We start from the raw sequence: 15,126 nt of genomic DNA on the forward strand, positions 1-15,126 counted from the left end.
CCATTGGTCCACCCGCCTGTTCTGGTACCAGTACCATGCTGTTTTTATTACTATTGCTCTGTAATATAATTTGAAATCTGGTATCGCTATACCACCTGATTCACACTTCCTGCTTAGAATTGTTTCAAAACTCTTTCTACAGTTGCCTTTGGTTTAGGTCTTTTCTAAGCCATAAAAGAATCACTTCATTTTAATTTTTGTACATTTTATTTGTTGAAGAAACTGGGTCACTTGTCCTGTAGAATAACTAGGAAGACTGATAAAAATGGCTTAATATTTCTTTGTGCTCTTTTTGTCCCTAGGCTCTATCCCACTAGGGGTGTTCAGTTGAAATACTATGTTTTAAAGTCACTTGAAATTATTCTTCTCACTGTGATTATGAAATCAACTTGATATAGTGTTAGCTTCGTTTGTCTCCATTTGATTTTTATTGAAGGGGGCTGCCTTTTCTAAATACGATTTTGATTTTCCAGTACTCTAAAATATTCACATGGCTGAAAGTAAAAGCTATAAAAAAGATATAAGCAGAGAAGTTTAACTTCCATGTCTCTCTTCTTCTCCATTCAGCTGTCAACCTCTTCCTCATCATAGAGCTAATTAAAAAAAAAAGTTTAGTTTTACCCTCTGGTTGTTTATATGTATACATTCTCATATTCCTCTTTCCTTTCTAATAAAGAAAGATAGCATGCTGTACTCTTCTGGCATATTTCTCACCTATCAGTCTACTCTGGGGACCATTCTTATTCTTTTTATAGCTGCACAGCAATTCATTGTGTGTATTCTCTATTATTTATTCAATCAGTCCCCTACTGGTGAAAATTTGTTTCCAGTCTTTGCTATTACAGATAGTGCTGCAGTGAACAACCTTGAGCACATATCATTTCACAATTCTGGTAGCTATATTTGGGTTAAACTCCTAGAACTGTGGTTGTTGGGTCAAAGGGAAAAAGCACATGTAGTTTTGCTAGACATTACAAAATCCTCCTCCACAGGAATTGTACCATTTTGAAATCTCATTGGCAATTTAGGAGAATGACTGTTTCCCAGAGTCTTGCCAACAGAGTATATTGTCAAGCTTTTGCATTTTTGCTTACGCAAAAGATAAGAAATGGTTTCTCAGCATACTTTAAATTTGAGACCCCTTAATGTGAGCAGTGGTAAAGTTATTATTGTTTGCTTTTCTTTTTCTGCAAAATGCTTCTTCATATATTTTCTATTGGGTTATTGCAGCTTTTCTTCTGAGAAATTCTTTTTAGACTTTGTCTGTTTTACAATTTGCACCTATTTCTCCCATATTTTGTCTGACTTTTGATTTTATTTAGGGTGTTTTTATATTACCATGGAGCCAAATTTATTAATATTTCATTACTTTTATTAGTTATAGTTAGGAATGATTTTTGCTTCTCTTAGGTTATAAAATATTTCACTTTTTCTCATTATTTGTATGGTGTCATTTTTACATTTATATCTTCGATTCATTTGAAATTAGCATGTTTAGTGTGAGGAATGGATCTAATTTTTTCTTTTCCATGTGGCCGTCCAATTGTAAAGCATGTGAATTTATCTCTCAATGGAGCTCCTATAAAAAATAGCTATCTGTCCATCCATCTGTAATCTCTCCATTTAAAAGTTTGGAAAGATCTATCCTAAATTTTAAACACTGGTTGACTCTAGATGGTGAAATTATGAATTTTTTCTGTGTTCTGTTTGGTTGTTTTCCCCATATAAGCAGATGTGCCCTGTGAAGCCTGGGGCATTTGTTTCTGAGAACATGTAATGCAGATATGATGAAGCCCCACTGAAGGTTCATTTTTTATTTATTTTTTTTAAAAAGAAGTTTGTGCATCATTCATACTTAGGAACTCAAACAGTAAGTGTTTGAGAATCTGCTGTGCTCCCTGAATCATGCTATGTGTTGGAATAAATGAATAAATAAATAAAGCACAGTCATCTGGACAGACATCTAAAAGGTCAAGTCAACTAAACTTGAGGGGCATGGATGTTATGGAGAAAGTTAAGTGTGGTGGCAGATTAGGAGGGGAAAAATTAACAGGAAAGAGAGATCTTGATGAACTGGTGACCTGAGAGTCTTCAGGGGGAATGTGTCTTTCAGTTAGTCCTTCAAATATGAATAGGATTCATTTATTTATTAAAATTTTTAAATCAATTTTTTATTGGTACATTATGATTATACACAATAATGGGATCCATTATTCCATACTTGTACATGCACATAACATAATTTGATCAATTTCATTCCCTGGTACCTCTCTTTTCCCTCCCCCTGATTCCTTTCCTCTACTGGTCTCCCTTCTAATTTCATAACATCACCTCCTTCACAATTTTTTTGGGTGGAGTCCCAGGGATTGAACCCAGGGGCACTTGGCTACTGAGCCACATCCCCAGCCCTTTTTTGTATTTAGAGACAAGGTCTCACTGAGTTGCTTAGCACCTTGCTTTTGCTGAGGCTGGCTTTGAACTTGCAATCCTCTTTGTCTTAGCCTCCTGAGCGGCTGAGATTACAGGTGTGCCCCACTGTGCCTGGCCAAAATGTTTTTTTTTTTTTTTCTCTAGTTTCTCCTTATGAGAGAAAACACATGACTCTTGACTTTCTGAGTCTGGCTTATTTTGTTTCACATAATGCTCTCAAGTTCTACTCATTTTCCTACATAGGACGTAATTTTGTTCTTCTTTATGGCTGAATAAAACTCCATTGTGTATATATACAACATTTTCTTTACCCATTCATCTGTTGATGAACACCTAGGCTGATTCCATAATTTAGCTATTGTGAATTGTGCTGGGATAAACGTGGGTATTTATGTATCTCTAAAGTATCCTGGCTTTAGTTCTTTTGGATAAATACCAAGGAATGGTACAGCTGGGTCTTATGGTGACTCCTTTTCTAGTCTTTTGAGGAACCTCCATACTGATTTCCTTAGTAGTTGTACTAATTTACAACCCCATCAACATTGTATAAGTGTTCCTTTTTCTTCATATCCTTGCCAACATTTGTTATCATCTGAAATTCTTGACAGACGCTATTCTGATGGGAGTGACATGAAACTGGAATAGTTCTGGTTTGCATTTCTCTGATTGCTAAAGATTTGGAACATTTTTTCTCATATTTGTTTGACCATTTGTTGTTTCTTCTTTTGAGAAATGTCTGCTTAGTTCATTTGCCCACTTAATGATTGGATTTTGGTGGTGAGTGTTTTTAGTGGTTTATACATTCTGGTTATTAGTCCTCTGTTGGAAGAGTAGCTGGCAAAGGTTTGGATGAACAGGATTTAGGATGACAGTAGAAAACAGAGGTGTATCCGAGGAAGCAGAGTGTAGTGAAGGGGGAATGGGAATCCCTGAGGGAGTTTGGGGGACAAGGTAGGCAAGACCAGTCAAAGAGGAGATGCCTTGAATGACTGGCTGTGTTCACTGAGGCAGGAGAGCAAAGGTTTCTGCTCCTGTTGAGTGATGAGGCTCTTTTCAGTGGCTGGGGGCAGGGAACTTCTCTGATTCTCTGAGGACCCAGTTACACTCAGGGACCTTCCCCAGGGAGCCCCTTTCTGGGGGTGAACTGCTTAAGGATGCTGCAGCTTGCCGATGCTGAAGTTGACAGGCATAGACACTGTCAAGGTTTGGATTTGATTTTGCTCTATTTAATCATTCTGTTTGTGGCTGGTGTCCATGGTCTGAGGCCCTGTGAGTCTACAACAGGACACAGCCCTCCGGCCCTCCACAGAAGGGAACACACAGCTGCCTGATGCCTCAGGCTTAGAGGGGCTCCTGCTTAGATCCAGGTACAAATCTTCCTCCTTCTCCAAAATAGCCACCTGACCACCTGTTGTACACTGGAGCCTCATTTCTTTGAGTGCTAGAGTAAAAGTAAAACAAACAAAACCTTACTTTTCAGTTATTTGTTTCTTTATTTTGTGGTGCTGGTGTTTGAACCCAGGGCCTCAACATGCTAAGCAAACACTTTACCATTGAGCTATACCTCCAACCCTCAGTTACTCTTTTTTTATTTTGTGTGTGTAAATTGGTGGGGATGAGAGACTTTGAGATTCTCCCTTTTTGGGGGGACTTCCTGCCACTTCTGTAGGCCTCACATCCATGCCTTTCCTCTGGGCTACCCCTAATTGCAAAGGGTCCTTCTACATTTTGAGGTCTGCCACTCCTGGACAAGGAAACACTACTCCAAGTTTCCCCAGAGGGATTTCTTTAACTTCCTGGGATAATCTATGCCTGTTTTTAACAGCTCCCACTGTGTCTAACCTAAAACTGTCATGCTGTAGAATTGGAGAGTGCCTGAACATTGCCCTTTCTCTCCTAATTACAGACTCTTGTATTTACCCTTAGTGGGTTACATGGTGGGTGAACAGGGCAAGGGCTCTCAAGTCAGTTGGAACCCTGGCTCTGTCACTACTGGCTGGGTGATCTTGGGTAAAGAACTTAGTTCTGATCCTACTTTTGCATCTTAGCCAGTCGTACTGAAGATGAAACAACACAGGCAAATGGCTTGACTTATGGTCAGAATGCTGCAAAAATTAGTTCCTTTAATATGTTCAAGAGCCTCTATTAGTGTAGGCCTCACTCTTCTGTGTTTGAGCCCCTCACCATACCTATCACTTTAATTGTTCTCCTGTGTGTGTGTGTGTGTGTGTGTGTGTGTGTGTGTAACTGGGAATTGAACCTAGGGAGGCTTTACCATTGAGCTACATCCAAAGACTTTTTTATTTTTTATTTTGAGATGGGAACTCACTCAGTTGCCCAAGTTAGCTTCAAATTTACAATCCCTCTGCCTCAGTCTCCAGAGCAGCTGGGATTACAGGCATGCGCCAGGCTTGGTCCCCCTCGTAGAGTGCATCATTGTCTACTGAGGCACTGGACTCACCTAGAAGACTCTTTTGAGCTTGCACAATCGAATGTCAAGGTGTCTATACCGAGAACTGGCTTCTAGGCTCAAGGAGGCTGCTCCTGGGAAAGAGTAACCCCCAGACGCTGCCTGCAGAAAAGGAAGAGACAGAAGCAGCTGTGTTTACAATCTTGTCCTCAGTTACCTGACACCAGGCTCCATGGGAATTAGCAGAAGGCATCTCAAATTTCAAGGGACATATTTCTATGTGAGGTCAAGCTGTCTTCTCCTTTCACAGACCTGCACCATGTCCTCCCATAAATAAGTGACACGGCTTCCTTGTGGAATGTCCTACACAGACAGCACACCTTCCTGCGACAGGAAGAGAACTGGGGTAGTGCACAAGGGAGAGAGGTAAGGCTCTTGTGAATTAAACAGGGCACACATGGCTGGTCAGGAGCCAAGTCATTACTGTCTCTCCTCTGCTGATTTCCCTTTGGAACAGTCAGGAACTATTTTTCTCTCACCTTTAGTCCTCTGTAGTGCCTCTCACAATCCCTTTGATAATCAAGATGGTGGTACACAAAGGCAGGTATGCTGATATCTCCCATCACCTTATTGCAGGGTCTCCTGGTGTTCTAGCATTCCAATGTTCCATAACCAACCTCAGACCCAAGTCTTCAGGCTGCTTCCCCATCTCATGTTCTGCTGGGGCTGATTTTAGCCATCACCCTACCTCTAGTACTTCTTTGTGCCTCACCATCTCAGCACTGAAGTGTTAATGAACTAATTTAATTAATGTTGCCAGGTTAAATGAGAGAAGACCAGAGATCTTCCAGTTGAGTTTCCTATGTAGCTCTAGACACATCATCCCTCATGTTTTGGCTTAATAGCTCATTCAAATGCCATGAAATAAATTTTAAAAAATCATGCTTATAAGCAATAAGCAGAATACTGTGAACCAATGATTGGGACCAGTACTCTAATCAAATATGGCATAATCATAGGTATTATTTGATGCCTTTTAAGTGATATTTTATGCTTCCTTTCATCCCCCACTACAATTAGCCATTGAGGAAGAATATCTTTCAATCTGATGTTTCTATGATAATGTAAAGCTTCTGATAAGTCATCATTTATTTCTTCAAAGTGTAGAATAGTGGTCTTCCGAATATGCCCCTAGAACCAGAAGATCAATATCACCTGAACTAGGTAGAAAAGTAAATTCTCACACCCACCCCAAACCTGCTAATTAGAACTGGAGTGGGGCCCAGCCATCTTCATTAGAAGATGCCCTCTAGGTGGTTTTGATGCACACTCAAGTTTGAGAACCACGGGTGTAGAGTAATCCCTTAACCAATTAATAGTCTATTGCCTGTTTCAGCTCTTAGCTCTGTCCTGCCCTTTCTCAGTTTTCCCTGAGAAAATAAATTTTGTGTCAACCTCATCTCTTTTCTAATCAACTTGCCTGTTTTTTTTCCCCCCAGAGTAGTAGTGAGTTGAAGTGGGAAAAAGCAGCCAGCCTTAGGAGCAGCAAGAGATGCAGGGTAACCTCAGGGGTGGTGGTAGGGGAACCTGTGTGGCCCAGCTTCAAGCAGGGGTGCACCTGGGATTAAGACTCACCCAGTTTAAACTGCACCAGGAGGCATGGACATTTACTGTGCCCATGTGGGCTGCTGGGTCCCATCATGGCAGAAGCAGATTCCTTGCCTGATCTCCTCATTCATTTGTGGAATAAGGAGAACTGTGTAAGCATCTTTTGTTGGTGTCTGGTCTGATTTTAAAGTAGATTTAAAGAATAGGACTCATCATCATAGGAAGGGTCTGCAAGGGTACAGCCTTTCCTCTGACAAAGTTAGGATTAATTAGATTTAAAAAAAAAGTTGGCATGAATTCTGCCCAAAGGAGGTGTTTAGAATCACAATGGTTCCCACTGACTGGATGTTTCTTGTTCTCTGTGACCACACTGGCCATTGGAGCCTGGGAGACACCAACAACTTCACTACACTTGCTACTCACAGTTCTTTGGGGAAGATACTGTAATGGGTACCTAACCCAAGCCTGGATGCAGAATAAACTAGGAACACTGTCGTGAGAATTAGTGCCTGGGAAAGGGAAAGTTCCCTTGCCCTTTCTAGTCAGCTTCAGTCATCTCCTAACTTTTGGACTGTAAATGACTTCCCCTAGGATCTAACTACTTTGCTTTGAAGTGTAAACACCCCTTTGAAGGCTCGGGGGCCCAAGGCCAGAGATTTACAGAAGGCCTTGTAAAAGGAACCAGTTCTTCCCCTTAATGGCACTCTACTCTTCCCACTTGAAACCCACGCACAACTACCTATCATTTAGATTAGAAAAGGTATAACACTAGATAGTCTAGAAATGTTGTGAAAATCTGGTGATGAGCGCTCAGAATTTGGAGTCTGATCTTTGGGCCCACCCACATAAAAAAGTTTGGAGTTATCCTCCTCTCTGAGTGCTGTTTGTGGCAGTCTGTTTTCTGTAACAATACCGTTATTAACTTATTTATAGATGTGGAGATTGAGGCTTAAATAGGCCAGATGGGCTGCTTGTTAGAAAGGGATAGAACTGGTGCTGAAATTAAATAGCCTCAAATGCCCATGTACTTCAATAGAATATTACTCAGCAATAAAAGAGAATAAAATCATGGCATTTGCAGGTAAATGGATGGAGTTAGAGAAGATAATGCTAAGTGAAGTTAGCCAATTCCAAAAAAACAAATTCTGATTTTTTTTTTTTTTATATAAGGAGGCTGATTCATAGTGGGATAGGGAGCGGGAGCATGGGAGGAATAGACAAACTTTAGATAGGGCAGAGGAGTTGGAGGGGAAGGGGGGGGACATGGGGTTAGAAATGATGGTGGAATGTGATGATCATTATTATCCAAAGTACATGTATGAAGACACAAATTAGTGTGAATATACTTTGTATACAACCAGAGATATAAAAAATTCTGCTCTATATGTGTAATAAGAATTGTTATGCATTCTTCTGTCATATATAAAAAACAATATTTAAAAAAATTTAGTTTTATTTTTTAGTTGTTGATAGACCTTTATTTATATGTAATGCTGGGAATCAAACCCAGTGCCTCACACATACCAGGCAAATGTACTACCGCTGAGCCACAGCCCAGCCCAAACAATATTTTCTTTAATCCTCACAATATCCTTGTGAGTTAGATGATATTCCCATTTTAGTGAAGAGGAAACTAAAGAAGGAAATGAGGATATGTAAGATGTTAAATAGCACAAAACTGGTAGAAGGGCTTAATTATTTTATTTGTGTACCTCAGGTAATAACTCTACCTGTTTTCAAGGTGTAAAAAAAAAAAAAAAAAAAAAAGCCCATGTACTTAACCATCAAGCGGGGCTCCCTCCCTAGGGTCCAAGGGGCAGAATCATCTTTTATTAGTTTTCCTTGAAACCTCCTCCTTCTTCCCCTCCCCCTTCTCCTCCTTCTTCCTTTCCTTCTTGTCCCTCTTCTTCCTTCATTTGTTGACGGGCTTTCCTCCATCCCAACTGAATGTGCAGTTTCAGATGTCTCTTAGATGTTGGTGGTGTTGGTTTGCGGGGCACATTATAGGTAAACCATTGGTTTATGGAGCCCAGTGCAATAATTATCAGGTGCTTTTGGATGAATGAGTCACACTCCCCAAGGAGTTGCTTCAGAATCTGAGCCTAGCTTTTTCAACTATTCTCTCCTGCTCAGATTCTGAATTCCTTGGGGGCAAAGGCTGGGTAATTGGTCCTTTATTTTTGTTGTTGTTTGTGGAACTGGGAATTCAAAACCAGGGCCTTATCTATACTAGCAAGCTCTACCACTGAGCCATACCCCCCAATTCAGGTGACTGTTCTTTTTGTGAGAGGGCCCCAGTAAAACTTAACAGTAGGCCAGTTTGGGAAATGTTAGACTTTTTTTCTTGCATTTCCATATCACCTATCTCAGAAGCTCTCTGTGGAAATCCTAAAGCTAAGGGTCCCAGGACCAAAATTTGAGAATTCTGCTCTAGAATGCACATCCTCAAACTTGAACATGCAACATAACCACAGCCTGTGGGCCTCTCTCCCAGGGCTTCTGGTGCAGTTGGTCTGGAGTAAGCTTGGGAATTTGCATTCTAAGGAGGCCTGAGGTGGTGCTGATGGTGTTGGTCTGGAGACCACAGTTTGAGAACTACTGAGATAGATTATTCTGTTCTCTTTCAGATCAGAGATTTTTCTTCACTTTGAGCTACTGTGTGTATAATTGTAACACTCAACATGCTTCCTCATAAATCACCAGCTTCCTTAATTAGTACAGAACTCTGATTTTGCAAAGTATAGTACTGTTTTGTTTACTGTTAAAACTGGGTGCTTGGCAACTTAGGTCCTAGGTGCTAACTTTGTGAACAACCACAGGAAAATCATTTACCTCTCTGACATGATTTTCCCTTCATTTGTCTAATGTGATACCTTCAGAAGAGAATGAAAGAATAAATTGTAACATGTCCCAAAGAAGTTTAAAGTTCCAGGTGTAAGTGCTGCCCATTACCCTTGATCTCTAGGGAGATGAGGAAGGTGGTTCTTGGTCTTGGTTTGTTCCTAACATTAAGGATGAAGTGGAGCCGATGGTCAGGTCTCCATCTCTTCATCTGTTAAATTCAGGGATTGGCTGGATGGTCTGAAATATCACTTGCAAGGATTTCAATCCAGACCTCAGTACCTAGATTAGCTTCATTCTTAAATCAGTCTATACAGAGGTCTGTTTCTTCTCTTTAGGTGATAATCTAGATTTGGAGTGCCAATGTTCCATTTCAAACATTACTGTGCCCATGTGGGCTGCTGGTATTCCAGCAAATGGGGAGAAGAAGTGGGAGGGTCATTTAACATAAAACAAGGCCAAACAAAACCAAAAAACAAGCAAAACCTGAGCTGTGGTGCCTGTGGAGCAGCCCTACTTAGGAATGTGTTCTCAGAAGACTTTCAGAGGGGAGGTGATCACTGTGTCCTGTGAAATCATATCAGTAACCAGAGAAAAGATAAAATTTCTTGACTAGCCCGACTCATGTCAGTTTTTACCCGGGAAAAGACAATCTCTGAATAATAGAAGTACTATAGTCCTTATTTGTCTAGCTCCTATACATTCTGTATAAAAAATGTTGTTCTACAATCCCACCTCTGTTTTTGTTGTTGTTGTTTTGCAGTGCTGAGGGTCAAACCCAGGGCCTCCTGTGTGCTAGGCAAGTGCTCTACCACTGAGCTATACCCCTGGCCCCTTCCACTATTTTTGAAAAATTTATAAATAAATATACATTCATTAGAGGTCTGTGTGCAAACTTGTTTTCCCAGTGGGCAGTTTGGAGACCACTTCTGTAGATAGTGATGTTGCCGATTAACTCAAGGTACTTTTGGTCAATTGAAGATAGAAATTGCAAAGAGGCAGACAGGACCAAGTGATGAGGCTTTATTAGGGCCATTGGTGGAGGTGCTCAGTGTTCTGCCCCAGGAAAGCTATATGGTAGTCAGGGTCTGGCATTTTGTGGGGTAGGGTGGAGTTGCAGGAAAAATGTCTCACAAACTTCAGAGGTAGTTAGCAGCTCCTGAAATGGGGCACTAGTGGAAATATCTTTTGAAATTAGCTTATGCCATGAATGAAAACCTTGGCAGAGATCAGGGGTGGGGATGAGGGCCTCCTTATTCTCTCAATGGGATTTCAGGGGCTTTTCATTTCTCCTCTGCATATTTTTTTAAAAATTTATATATATATTAGAGCAGTTTGAGTCCACAGTACAATTGAGTAGGTTCAGAGATTTCTCATACATCTCTTGCCTCCACACATGTATAACCTCCCCCACCAGAATGTGCCCTCATCGTACTTGATGAGCGTACATCATTATCATCCAAAGTCCACATTGGATTTCACTCTGGTACTGTACATTCATTGGGTTTGAACAAATTAAAAATGGCATGCTGTCACCATTATACCATCATACACAGTATATATTCACTTTCTAAAAATCCTCTGGTCTTCCTATTCATCCCTCCTTCTCTCCCCAACTCTTGATAACCACTGATCTTCTTATCATCTCCCATAGTTTTGTCTTTTCAGAATGTCATACAGTTGGAATCATACAGTATGCAGCCTGGACACAGGTGAACCCAGAGCACAGGAAACAGGTCATTCCAGCAGATGAACCAGTGAGTACAAATCCCTTCTGCTCTACCCAGTGATGTAAGCTTCACAAGGCCCTCAACCTGTCAGCCAGCCTGGAGAAAAGAGGCAAGGCTAGAATTCCTATTTCTCCAGGGAGGAAATTCTGGTTCTGAGAGGCCAAGAGAGTCTCCTACAGTCCTCTGGAAGGTGAAGAGAACCAGGATTTCTTTCTGCATAAGCCCAGAGAGGGACCTAGGTTCCCAAGAGCTCCTCAATGAAAGGAGAGATCCAGGCTTGCACTCAGGATTGAGACAGGTGAAACAAGGGACTCTCACCTAGAGCCAGGCACAGCAGGCCTGACCTAGAAACATCTGTCTCTCACTGGAGGTCCTGGGACATGCGGACCTCCTCCATCCTAGTTAATCCTTAACAGGAATTTATTAGATCGAATTCCAAAGTGGATGATCCAAGCTAAACAAAACTAGAGCCTGCATGGAATACTTGCAAATTTAGATGCTTCTCCACACTAGCTTATAATTTGCAAGTTGCATTAAGAATTGTGTAAGAATTGCTTTAACATTCATTGTGATTTTTCTGTTTGTTTTATGAGTTCTTTCACTTATAAAGGGAGAGCTCAGTCCCGATGACTGCTTCCTGGATGGGAGCAGCAGGCTGTTGGGCAGCAAATCTGGGTGGGCAGCTAGAGGGCTGCCACTGCACCAGCTTTAATCTGGGGAGCAATTTTTGGGTGTTGAGGAATGGTATACATAAAATATACTCAACTATGAAAATGAAATTCACTGACAGTAAGAATATTTACCAATGACTACGAAAATTATAAGGCGACTGATGTGCAATTATAACTGTCTGATTACTTGTTCACTGCTGTACCTAGACTATAAGATACTTTCTGATGTTTTTTTTCACAGATTTTTGTCTCTAAAATTATTTGGTGAATTAAATTATTAAATGCAATTGATGATAGACATGACTCATCTGGATAAATTTTGGTTTCACCTTAAATCCGTCTTGTAACACAACACAAAAGTATGTAAATGAATGAGTTGACTGAATAAATAAATGATGCAAACAGTGAGACAAATAAGAAACAAATATAACAGTAGCCTCTTGGCCTCCGTGGTGGAATGAGGCTCGGGGCATCCCCTGGTCTGAAGAGCATTTGGGTTCCTCAGGATCTGTAGTGGTCCAACCCAATTTTGATGGGGATCAAAGGACTGAGATCCAAGTCATGAGCTTGACTCACAAAAGAACAAGGTGTTCTTTGCCTTGAGGCCCAGGCTACGGCATAGAACCAGATGCTAACAAACAAGTCCTGGCAGAATGATGGTGTGAGCAATTTATTTTCTCAGGAATCCTGATTTCTGAAACTATGTTTCATGTCCCAGGAGCCTATTTCTATGAAACATGAGGTGTCTTGTGTGTCACCTTTTCCTTTAATTTTCTTCTTCAAATATCTCTTCTATGGTATCCTGTGCTGCTCTGGAGACATTGGGTAGGAACTGGTTACCCTCATTGAAACTACCTTCCAGGGATGGAGACTCTCATTGTGAAACATGACAGAGTACCAGAGGAAAAGGCATTTCTGGGGAGATGGGCCACTGGTAGTTGTTCCTCCTATGGGTCAGTGTTTAGATTATTTTTTTTGTGTGTGTGGTACTGGGGCTTGAACACAGGACCTCATACAGCTAGGCAAGTACTTTCCACTGAGTTATATCCCCTACCCTTTTATTTTGAGGTCGGATGTCACTAAGTTTCCCGGACGGGCCTTAAACTTGTGATTCTCTTGCCTCAGCCTCTTGAGTAGCTGTGGTTGCAAACATGCATCACCACACCTGGTGGGTCAGTTTTTTATATGCCAGACGCCAGACCAGGTGCTATAGAAGATGGAATGCAGACAGATACAGATACCCATCTCCAGAACCTTACAAATCCACGGAGGGAGCAATACAAAGGTATACACAGATTGCTAAACTAAACACAATAGAATAAGAACATTTTTTTTTTTTTTGTCTAATGATTTGCTGATGCCTCTAAAATGCCTCTTTTGCTCTCTTTTCTTCCCATTTACCTTTGTTTCCTCTCTACCGTTATCTGATTGCACTTTCCAGCTCGTGGATGTTACACAGAATGGCAGTTCCTATAAAAAGCAAGAACAATAAAAACAATAGCTTTCCAGGCAATTCTTGTTAGCAGGAAAGCACTGGAGACTGGAAGGATCGTGTGGGTCAGCGAACTATTGCTCCAGGCAATTGAAATGATTAATTTATCCTTGAAAAACATGTGGTTGGGACTGCCCAGGAGCCAGGTTAAAAACTGTGTGTTTACCTAAGGCTTGAGACTAGGTTTCAGGACAGGAGAAAAATAATGACCTGGGGGTCCAGATCAGCAAAGGCTCCCAGGAGGCACACACACAACTTCTTGTGCTGGTCTGTATCTAGCACTTGACTTGGTTTCTTCATTTGAACCCTGGCCACAGTATCTGCTGTATCCAGCTCATAGGGTTGTCCTAAGCATAAAATGAGCGAACACATCTATATAAATTCTATCTTGCTCACACAGCATGGTACTTACTGGCTGTCTCTCATTTCAGGGGAATTCACATTTCTTGGTTCAGTGGAAAAGAAGTGAGATTGGCAAGTACCCAATGCCCCATTAAACTAGAAAAGTCACTCAGCAATTCCCCCACTGTCCTTCCCAAAACAGTTTTATCAGGCAGCCACTCAGGTGTGAGGTACATGATTTAATTTAGACTCAGTCATCTCAACAACCCTTCAAGGAAGATATTTTCTTCTCCCTTAGAGGAAGAAACCAAAGCTTAGAAGAGTTCAGGAGGCCATGCCTGAGTTCCACCCAGACCTGTCTGACTCGGGATATATTCACTTTTCACTCTGCCCTACTGGTGTTCAGCTTTGATGGATGTGGAAATAGAACCTAGACCTTTGCATTGAGCCATCAGGTCCCTGTATGCTCTGGAGAGACGAGAGAAGAGGTAATAGGGAAAAATCACCTTGCCTCAGGACCATTCTGTGGGGACAGCTGGGACCCAAGACCAGCCTGTGCCCAATAAATGAGCATCAGTTCCTCATCCTCCCCCCACACTTCAGCATCACTTAGGGTGACCCCAAATCTGACAATCCACAGAACACATCTTCCTGGCCTTTCGTGGGGCTCTTTGCCCAATTACCCTTTAGCAATCAGGCCAGACGGACGCTTCAAGTGGAAATCTAGCTGGGGAGCAGCTTGAGAGCTCAGTGCAGTGTTTGGAGGGCAAGGGGCAGGCTTCTTTGTAACTCCCTTTCTTTAGGCAGTGCAGCTTCCTCTTCTGGCCTGCTTTCTGATGTCCCCAAGGCCTTTCCAAATAGGCGGAGTGGAAGGATTGTGGATGTGGCCAAGCAAGACACACAATCCTCCAATCAGGTCAACCAGGCAGCCCCTTGTCTAACCTGCTGGCTCAGAGCCCTTTGCCTGGGGATCATTCTGTTTTGTAACAGTAAAGCTGACCTCAAGCTAGGCCACGCAGCTTTATCTCAACAAGCACTGCAGCCATCTCCCAGGAGAGTTCTGTCTTGCTGGCAGGCCTCCAGAGGGGGGCGTTGCTGTCGCATATGTCAGTATGTTCAGGAACAAACTGCAGCAGTTCAGCCAGGGAGTTGGCGAATAGATTCACTCCTGCGTGGATTGGATTGGCTAGATAACCACGAGTGTGTGCTGGCTGATGGAATCTCCCTGGGTACAGAAGTATCAAAAATTTCTAAAGATGTGCCAAAAAAGAGCCTCATAACATTTATAGGAGAGTGCAGCAGTTTATTAGATAGATCATTATACAAAAATCAATTTGCATTTTAATGTGCCAACCAAAGTTAGAAAGCAAAACTATTTACAGCTAACATTTATAAGAGAAACAAGAGTTATAAAGGACCAGAAATAAATCTGAAATTAAATGTATTTAAAACAAACTAAAGATTGATAAGAAAAAGATGAACAACTCAAAATTAGGCAAAAGATACGAACAGATGATTCACAGAAGAAGAAACCCTAAAGGCCAATAAATACCCTAAAAGATGTACATTCTTACTAGTCTAGTAGTCACAGAAAGAAAATTA

General features: G+C 41.4%; 1 long non-coding RNA gene across 1 annotated transcript; it reads left to right on the forward strand.

Annotated features, from left to right (window-relative positions):
- The first annotated feature begins 5,173 nt into the window (after nucleotides 1–5,173).
- LOC308632869 lies at nucleotides 5,174–13,991 on the forward strand. The gene is made up of 3 exons (XR_014018649.1): nucleotides 5,174–5,266; nucleotides 10,944–11,046; nucleotides 11,932–13,991. It is a non-coding gene; the product is annotated as an uncharacterized lncRNA (long non-coding RNA).
- The last annotated feature ends 1,135 nt before the right edge of the window (nucleotides 13,992–15,126 follow it).

This window comes from Spermophilus citellus, assembly GCF_964194105.1.
Source record: "Spermophilus citellus genome assembly, chromosome: 13".
Taxonomy (NCBI): Eukaryota; Metazoa; Chordata; class Mammalia; order Rodentia; family Sciuridae; genus Spermophilus; species Spermophilus citellus.